The following is an 8,949-nucleotide window of genomic DNA, read 5'->3' as shown; positions in this document are numbered from 1 at the left end:
TTTGCTTACTCAAGGTTACAAAACATCGGTAAAAGTATAAAACTTGTACTCATATCTTCTAGAGTAAATAAATTATTTCATAAACAACTGGTTTTTGAAAAATTATCTGAGGCGAATTTCTTGATTTAAAAACGCCTCTTTCAACACATCTATTGTTTCGAATATACAGAAATGTTTTGAAGAGATATATTCATTTATTTCTTTTATAAAACAAAGAAAGATACTTAGCTAACATTTGTCTCTTTTTATATCCTCTTATTTTGACAAAATGAAGTTAATTCAGGAAATACCTAAATGAACTTTTTGAATTACGTGCTAATGGAGATATTTATACTTCGCCGTCGTAATTATAGAGACTCATCGCTAGCTTCTGGACTAGTAAGAAGAATGAAGCGTGCGGGGATCGAAAATAAATAGGCGTATGTATCTGTTTAAAAGTCAACAAGATATAGAAAATATGGAAAAAGATAATAAAACATAACATCTATTATTTTTCAAGAAAATTTCTTGGTATTTTAACTACATTTGTTTTTAAATTTGAAGTGTTTTCTATAAAACGATGCCTTCTTGGTTCTTGGGCATCGATGACCCACCACCATCCGGCTACGCCGCCGCAAGATATTGAACTTTGACTATTAATATATTTAAGTACTTACACATTTTATAATAATTATCTCACACAAATATTATCACTAACATATTTTCCCCATTTTCAAAAAATCCTGTATCGATTCCAATATGTGTTATTATCAGTCTTCGTCCTTTTCCAGACGGTGCTTTTAATCCAGTAGAAAATCATCTAAAAATGCTTCTCTCTTACTCTTAACATTACCATCCTATCAAAATTTTGATACAGTATAACCTTTGTTTGCCCATTATCGTATCCATGTAATATATCCTCTTCTCTTATTTTTTCTAAGTATTCTCTTCGCCATACCACAATTTCGTCTTTTTCAACGAGCATACTATTCCGATTCCGTTTCAAATATCGAAAATTCATGTCACGCATTATTCTTCTAAGAACCTTATCAGAAAATTTAGGAATATCCTCATCTTAGTTATTACAGCTTGAATTTTTTTATCGTTGGTATTTCATTTCTAAAGAAAAGTCCATGAATGTTTCTACGTATGGAGTATTTTACGTCATTATCAACTTCTATTTTCTTCCTCCCTCGTGTTCCACTTCTTTCTTCTTTGGATTTACTTCTACATTATTTTTTATCGCACGATAAACAGTAGCAACGGATACTTTTGTCAACGAACTACACATATCAACAGCTTCACTTACCCTTATATTAAAGTTTCGCGTCCGAACTTCTTCATATACGTTTTTTACCATTATTAATTCCGCATCGCATAGGTTAAGCGTTTATAGAGCAATTTAATTTACAAGTTTATTATAGCCACGGAATTAGCACCCTCGCCTACGCTTATCTAATGGCGTTTCTAACGACGTAGATATAATATAATTTTTCATTTGTCTATTTTCACAGAACAGAACTGACTGAAATTTAACCTGAGAATTTCAAGACGAATATTATTTTATTGCTTGAGCTGACATTTTTATTTTTGTTTTTTATTTAAAATAGGATATTTCAATAAGCTAAAATTGAAAAAATAAACACTGCAGAATTTTATTTTCTGTTTAAAAATATTTTTATGAACAGAATAAAAAAGCCCTATTTCTCCAAACACTTGGACCTCTAATTTTAGCTACATTTGCCTACAGTTGGAAACCACTACCAACACATTGTCTTATACCAGCTTCTACATTTTAAATCAATTTCATGTGCTCCTAGGTGCTCCTTTTTAATTAGTTGCATTTATAACGGAACGCTACATAGGGAATTAACTTCGTTCGAATTCGTAAATTCGGAAGGGTGGGGAGCGTTGGGTGCTGCAACCTGACACGCATTTTCATACTTAATATTTTTGGTTTCTAATACATACCTATAGAGTAATAGATATTGGTATTAAGTGTTGATTCCTGCATATAACTCAATTTTTTTAGTTTTGATACTTGTACCCCTTTGCTTTTCACCTCCAAATATATATTTTTTTAATCTGAATTATTTTATGTTCTACTATATAAATAAAATTACAGCAGTCATTAAATTACTATATTTAAAAAAAAACTTTTTTTCCTCACCTCCATACAAAAATCCCCAGTGTGCGTCGTTTCTTGAAATCCATTACGGCACTCAGAAGTTATGACAATTTAAAAATTTCAAGATGGCGTCCTTCATACTGGCGTTGGTATTAACAAAAAAAAAAGTTCAAATAAAACTTGTGGAGGGTTTAACAGTGTATCTAAAAAGTGCATTTTCAACTTAGCGAAATTTCGAAAAAACGACAATTTTCTATAACACAATAACAGTTGCGCCCTCTAGCGGTGAAGTTGCAAACTACAGAATATTTTAAATCAATTTCTTTTGGGCGTATTTGTTAATAGATTTTTTACCCCATAATCGTAGCACGTCTGGTTTCCTATATACAGCCGCTCCGTACCGTTAATGGATCACCCTGTAGATCCTATCGATCTATCGCTGTGCATAGAGAGCGGCACAAAACAAATAATATTGAATCGTTAAAAAATCATTTTATATTTTATACGCTTTGTTGTAATAGTGTTTTTATATTATGTCCGAGTCACTCTATAATTTCGACCGCGCGGTATAGTGATGTGCGCAGCATTGTGTCGCACATAACCTCCTCTATAACCACATGTTATTGGATGGTTTATAACTCATTTAGTTTTCGTGATATTGTTATTGTCCAACGTGTTTAAGTGTTAGTGACGATTTTTCGAATGTGCGATTTTCTGAAACAACGATGCAACTGGGGAAAACTTTCACGAAAACATTTGAAACAAGCTTACGGAGATGATGCTCTGGGTCGAACGCAATCTTCAAAGATATTTGCCTGAATTACCTATATGTTTTTTAATAACATTAACACACTTTATTTCGAAAATTTGCCGTTTAGACCATATTTTCATTGAAATTTTTCTTGAATATACATATTTTATATTGATATATAAAACTTTGTTCTTTCCAAGCACCTACTTACAAGTTTCCACTATAAAAATTAGTAAATTTTAATTTAAGTATTCAGAAGAAAAGAAATAGGTACTTTGCCACTCCTTTAATGAACATTATTAAAGCGTAAACTATTTTCACTCGGCGAACAGTTTCAGTTCACTCAGTTTAGTACCAGAAAAAACTCGTAAGAAAATAATTACAACATCCGTTCACTGAAGAGCCTTTTAAATGTACAGGGCAGCTAATGAACCTGTGAACCCACCGATGATACGGAACGGGTGTTTTTTGCTGGTTGCAACCTTAGTGGGGCGACAGGGACGGACTAACAATAATTTTGTCAGAGATAATATTTGTTAATATTATAAACATCTTGAAAGGTCTAAAGGAATCTAATTATTAATAATTAGATTTAAATAGCTGCATACGTTTTATTGAGATACGTTCCTGCAATATAAATCAATATAAAATGTGAATGTGAATCAATTAATTATCTTGATTAGTTTCCATTTGATATAATATTTGATAATACTATTTTGTAATTGTTCTTCATTGTTTATTTCTTCAGAGTAAACTATTTGTTTTATGTAATCTCAGAAGTGATAATCGACTGGATTAAGATCTGTGCTCTAGCAGGCCATTCAACTGGACCGCGTCTATTTATCCACCTTCCATTAAAATGGTTCTCTAACGATTCTATCACATCTCTTGTAGAATATGCTTGAGCCCAATAATGTTAATACCATGTCATTTTGCGCAGTGCAATCGGGACATTTAATAACTCGTGCAAGTTATTCAATAATTGTGGAGGAACAGGAAGAAAATTAGTTCCATTTCTGGTAAAAGTATCTTCTACGGACCACAAAATGGAATTAAAATAATTGGGATTTCATTCATGTTCATGCTTGAGAAGCTGTCGTAAATATGCTAATTTCCACGCTTCATCTCTTGGTTGTAACACACGCCGATAATAGTAAGGGTTTAACATTCTTCTGTTTCCATAAGCAAAGTTTTAAGAAACTTGTAGAAGTGTAGCAATTCATATCAATTGCTTCTTCTTCTTGTACAACATGGTATCTAGATTGACACCATCAGTACGATCATCAGCAATTCCACAATGTTAAAGACTTTGAAAAGCATGGGAAAATTCGGCAATCTTCGATACTCCCCACAACTTTCTAAAGAATTACCATTGCAAAAGCCGTAGACAAAAATAATATCTGCATACTCTTCATTAATAAATAAACAAACCTTTTCGCAGTACCTAATAATAATTAAAAGTGACAATGTGTGAGAATGATCAAAAACTGATCAACACAAAACATATATAGTGTCTCAAAAGTCATCTGCATTTCGGAATTTGACAATTTTTGGAAAAATCGCTCCTACAGGTCAATTTTGTTTTTTTTTTTTGGACATAATCTTCCGTGAAATTTAATTTTGAAAAATCTGACCAGTGGGGGCGGGATGAAGATAGTGTTATTTTTTTGGACAGTATAAAAGCTTAGGTTTTTCTGATTAACTTGGTATTCTACATGTCGAGAAAATTTCTAAAAAAGATCGAAAAAACGTAATCTATTATTTATTTTATTTTTCAACGGAATAACTAGACGCCTCCTATGGAATTTTGCGAATTAATGCAAAATCGTTGTAACGATGATGAGAACTTCATTACCAACGTCATCTTCGCCGACGAGGCTACGTTTTGTTTGAATGGCGCAGACAACAGTCAAAATTGTTGATATAGGGCTGTCGAAAATCCACGTTGGATGTATGAGTGCATAACCCAGTATCCTCAAAAGGTAAATGTGTGGGTAGGTATCGTAGGAAACAGAATACTTGGGCCTGATTTCATCTACGGGATTTTGAATAGCAGGCAAAGGGTACCTTAAATTATTATTAAAGGAATTGGTTGCTGTTCTCGTCGAACTTTAACCAGGAGGAGAACCTGACGTAATAAGTCCTCGCAGTCATTATAAGAAACTATTTAAACCATTAATTTCCACATCATTGGATTGGCAGAAGAGGGGTAATTGAGATCAGGCAAATCCCACCTGAAACAATCAGGAATGTTCAGAGAGAGTTTGTCGACAGGCCGAATCATTGTCGACCTTCAGGCAATCGGCAGTTTGAATATTTGATTCATCAAAATCAAATAAAAAGAGCTATTTCAATAAAACTTGTGCATACCTTCGAAAAAAATAAATAAAGGTTAACGTTTTTCGATTTTTTCCGAAATTTTGCCGACCAATCCTCTACATGTAGCACACCAAATTAATTAGAAAGACCTAAGCTTTCATACGGTCCAATAAAACAAGGTGGTTGCCATTTAAAAAGGCAACCCTATCCCCCTCCCGCCGCCATTGGTTACATTTTTGAAAACTGAATTTCACCGAAGTTCATGCACCAAAAAAAATGAACCTATCCGAACAATTTTTCCAAAAACTGACAGTTTCCGAAATGCGTATGACTTTTGAGACATACTGTATAGTGTACTATCAACCTCTTATGTGAAACAATATATTTTTTTATAATCCTTAATGTTGATTAAATGATTTGGTTTTGTTTACGCGAGCTGCGTTTTATAAAATTTTAAATTTGTCTTTGAACGCTACTAGTTTTGATATCTGAAAAAGCAAATCCGTTAGGAAAAATAGTTTTATCTCTTTTGCTTAAAAGTTTCAAACCAGAACTAATTTTCCGCTTCCTGGTATGATCAAATTTTCTAGCTATCTAATTTTTTTTTATTAATTTTATACAAAATATTTTAAACAAAATAATTATCAAGAAAATAATGTAATACAATTTAGCCGTTTACATTGTTATGTGGTCAAAGTTATTTTTGTAAATCTGGTATTTTATATCTTTTTAATAAAATTACATATTTGAATCTTAAGCGTTATCTTCCAATTTGCATTTTAAATTCGTATATGGGCCAAGCGAACAAGTCCAGTTCTGTCGTTACTGTCGGCATAATATTTCCTTTGAAAGCTCATTATTTCTACGTCCTTCGGGCATGAACAGTCACGTTGATTGCTCGAACCAGTTACGACTTCCGGTATTATAGGTGAACCTCTGGTATTCATTTAAAGATTTGCTGCTTGGTCAACCGCTCTTTGGATGTATACATGCTGGTGTTACGGAGATGATGTGTACTATTATTATTTCTTCTTATCGTCAAAATTTATACTGGATCCGTAATTAAAATATAGGTACCCAGAAACAAAACCTGATCAGTATATTCGTTATTAGGAGAAAGATATTACATAAGGTAAAAAATATCTAATTAGTCAATTATAAGGAATTTAATTTGGTTAATTCATTAAGGGAATCAATTGGATTATTTTTTTATTGAAACATTGCAATTCAATTTCTAGAATATAACAAAGTTTGGATTACATTACATGGATTCGTAACAGTTGCTTCATTTATTGCCACTTCTCATTTATTTCATGTTATTCTTTAAAACCGAGTTCGTTGAAAGCATGATTAGTGATATAATCTGTAACACCGCGATGTGCAATTCTATTTCTTAGTTTCTGTAGAAACAAACGGAATATTTTTTAGACTCAGTCGTAATAGTATGAGATTCTTAAATCATGCCGATAATAGTATTGATTTCCATTTTTCCATAGCTCTAATTCTTTACATTTTAATATTATATTCTGGATGTGCAGAAAATCAGAGGTGTCCAGTTATTAACGATTTAGAAGTTAAGGGGTGTTAAAGTTAATTTAAAAAATAAAATTACTTTCGATGATAGCCCAGAAACAAAAAACATATTTTTAATTTTTTGATCATATAATAAGACCATCAAACTATATCTCTGGATAAAAGTTTACAATTAGAATATAACTCAGTGGTGTAGTTATGGGAATTTTTTATTTCACCCTGTAATTTTATTTCAGTGAAATTAATTATAATTTTATTCCAGATTCTGAATTCTGAAACAATGAATCATATCTCCCTCCACTATTACTCCAAGTGCTACCATTTTTTACAAGCTTTTATTACCTTGACTGTTATGTTTGGTTAAAATTTAATCTTGCAAGCCAAATTTGAACCATTTCCTCTAAATTTACGACTTTGAAATGTTGCATGCTTATTCAGTTTTGATGACAATAGACTAAAATGATAGAAATAACCTGATGCTGCAGCTAGGATTGTCTCTTCACGAGGGCACTCCTCAACGGTTAGTAGCACGGACACGAAACTTAGCATATACGTTTAATTTTGATAGCTAAACATGATCTTCACTATGAACTGATGCTGCAGCCAGGATTATCTTCTCACGAGGGCATTCCTCAACGATTAGTAGCAGAGGCGCTACTTGAAATGAATAGATTGAGAAATGTTTCTAACTAAAAGTTGTAAATAAATAAAATGTAAAAAAAATATTTTAAAAACAAGCTTTTATTAAATCGCACTAAAAAGAAATAAATAAACTAAAATGTTCATAAAACTCATAATGTTGTGTAAACCCCAAACCCACAAAAGGGTTGAATATGGCTGCTCCATAGAAGTATCATCGGCAAGTGTATGATAAATAGACACGCACTCTCTATAAATAGTACTATAAAAAGTATAGTATGATACTTCAATAGAGCAGCCATATTCAATCTTTTTGTGGGTTTGGGGTTTTACACAGCATTATGGGTTTTATGAACTCCTTGGTTTATTTATTCTTTTTAGTGCATTTTAATACAAGCTTGTTTTTAAAATATTTTTTTTTAAATTTTCACTTATTTGAGTTTTGGAATACAAAAATATTAATGACAAGCAGTCTCAGCAGAACAAACAGTTCAGTTATAGGGACATTTTTTATGTAAATCGTTACAAAAGTGTATAATAAATAAAAGAAAGTATTACATCAAAAACTAACCATGTATAGTGTCATTTCATTTTTAACTTGATGAAAGTCTGTTGTAGTATATTTATACAATATTTAAACAAAATTATAATGTTACTTATTGGTAGTTTCTGCAACAATTTCTTTTCCAATGATTGTCATTTTTTCCTTACCTGATGGTAGTATATTAGCCGAAACTAGTAGGAAAGAAAATAAAATAATAATTTTATATTGAATTAAAAACGACTTAGTCCTCCGGAACAAGGTCAAATAAAAAAATTATAATGTCCAGTTCTAATAGATATAAGTAGGGTATTTTTACCGTCTCTCAGTCTCCCCCCTCCACTTTCTGGCTTGGGATGACCTTGAGGCCGAAGGCCGATGACGATGGTGTATGGATGACCTTGAGGCTGAAAGTCGAAGGAGATGACGTAGGTTGGTGACTTTCATTTGACCTTTGCATTGCAGTTAACCTTGAAATTAAATTTGTGTTGTGTAGTGTGAATAAGGAAGATTGTTTATGACCTTCATTTGTCTTAGGTTTTAAACATTGCAGTTAACCTTGAAATTAAATTTGAAATATGTCTATCGGTGTGGATAAATATTTTATGAGGGTGTGGTGACCTTGAGCTAGGTCAAAAGACGAAAAAATATCACATTATGTGACGTCAGTCGCTTGATTTACGTTTAAACATTGTATTTATCCTTGAAATTAAATAGTTGTTTTAATGTTGTGTATCATTGTGACGTGGTGCATTTGAATTGCAGTGTATTTTCTATATAAGAGAGGAGATCAAAGTGAAGGATTACATTTCGTTGTGTGCCAAACCTGCAGTGAGCGTCTACAATAGTGTAAATTTTGTGTCAAAAAATTTTTGAAGTGAGAACAATTATTATATTTATTGCTGACTAGATATTACAGGGAATTATAATATAAAATGGCATTATCAATTGATGAATTAAATAAAATAAATAGTAATATTAACGGTGAATTCAACGATATTATGCGAAGGTCAGTTTACTCGTTGGAAATTGATACACAATATCCGATAAAAAAACTAT

The sequence above is a fragment of the Anoplophora glabripennis genome, unplaced genomic scaffold, assembly GCF_000390285.2.
Source record: "Anoplophora glabripennis isolate ALB-LARVAE unplaced genomic scaffold, Agla_2.0 scaffold221, whole genome shotgun sequence".
Lineage (NCBI taxonomy): Eukaryota > Metazoa > Arthropoda > Insecta > Coleoptera > Cerambycidae > Anoplophora > Anoplophora glabripennis.
Note: the sequence above shows the minus strand (reverse complement) of the source record.